Raw genomic sequence first — 1,516 nt, forward strand, 5'->3', positions numbered from 1 at the left:
TGATATCTAGCAGAAGACATCTCTACCTGTGATGGACTGAAGAAGAGAGAGGGGGAGGGAGAGAGAGAGGGGGGAGGGAGGGAGAGAGAAGAAATAAAAGGAAAGTTAACTCGTACATCAAAAGTTTTTTTAGAAATTAAGTGTAAGTGTCTAGCTAGCAGGAAGAGAATATAATATCTGAGGTAGTAAGACATTCCTATATCAAATTAAAGGTTTCACTGTAGCTAAAATTGACCTACTAATTCCCACTATTGTAAAAGTACATGTACATACATGCTGTATATTGTATGCACATTACCGTTGATGTGAATAGCTTCCGTTGTTTGCTAGCTGTGATTGAAAATCACTCCATGATAAAGGAGCTGATAGCCTTCTGGAATATAATTAAAAAATAAATAAACAAACAAATAAATAAACAATACATGTTTATTTACCTTTCATTGATCATGGATTGATTAGAAGTAGAAGTAACTGACGTTGGAACACTACAAACAGACAGAGATACATTATACATGAACACTAGATACATGTACTCTATTGTGGTCACAGTCTTTATACATACATGTACAATAGAATGGGACTAGAGGTGGCTTAAACTTAGTGAGCACAAAAATAACAAAAATTATGCTGCATACAGTGAAATATTATTTGCATGTACATGTACTGAACTAACCCTTCATGTCTTGGATAAGCACTTGATAATACTCTTGAACTACAAATAACACCTTGAAATAATAATAATAATAATAATAATAATAATAATAATAATAAATTTAATTACCCATTCTCCCATCAATTGGTGGTGTCCTTATACTCAGTCTGCCAGGAGCAATCAGTGAGTTTAATACTCTCTAAAATAAATAAACAATATCAGCAACGAGACACCTACGGTGCTTGGACTCACTGCAGTTGCTCCTGAATTTATGTAAAAGCAATGAAACATGGGCTTCATCTCTATTATGCAGCATGATAAAGACAAGAACCATGATTCAATGTTTTTAATAGTACATGTTTGCACTGACTCAAGTTTAAAAACTAACACCTATTGTGATGGCACAGATACTGTTTCTTGATAGATTATATTTGCTGAAGAGATCATGCATAAGACAGCAAAACAAAAAATAATGCATTAAGAAATCCAAGCATGTAAAATTGCCAATTATTAATAGAGGCGTGGTTTCTAGGCCTAGAGCACTTAGTTTCTTAATTAAAAATATTTTTCAAAAATTTCATGATCACAGACAGACAACCAAAGTACTTAATACTCGCCTACGCGGCGAGTCCAATTATAACACATGTACCATGATTTTTTCAAAAAAAGGCCCCAAATTTTTATTACATTTTTGATACATATTGATGTACTTATGCTGTGTAGCAAGTTTGAGCTGATCCGACATCAATTTTTCAAGTTACGGCCATTTTAAAAAAGCACCAAATTTCTGAAAAGGACCCAAGGCTATAGCCCATGGTTTTTTCCAAAAAATGGCTCCAAAATCACCCCAAATTTTTATTACAT

The 1,516-nt window shown here is 33.5% G+C and overlaps 1 long non-coding RNA gene across 1 annotated transcript; it reads right to left on the reverse strand.

Annotated features, from left to right (window-relative positions):
* Nucleotides 1-105: 105 nt before the first annotated feature.
* LOC109592672 (uncharacterized) lies at nt 106-990 on the reverse strand. The gene is made up of 4 exons (XR_002190486.1): nt 782-990; nt 674-725; nt 435-485; nt 106-373 (listed from the first exon to the last, which is right to left on the reverse strand). It is a non-coding gene; the product is annotated as an uncharacterized LOC109592672 (long non-coding RNA).
* Between the last annotated feature and the right edge of the window lie 526 nt (nt 991-1,516).

The sequence above is a fragment of the Amphimedon queenslandica genome, unplaced genomic scaffold (genome assembly GCF_000090795.2).
Source record: "Amphimedon queenslandica unplaced genomic scaffold, v1.1 AMPQUscaffold_4359_Cont23661, whole genome shotgun sequence".
NCBI classification, from domain to species: domain Eukaryota; kingdom Metazoa; phylum Porifera; class Demospongiae; order Haplosclerida; family Niphatidae; genus Amphimedon; species Amphimedon queenslandica.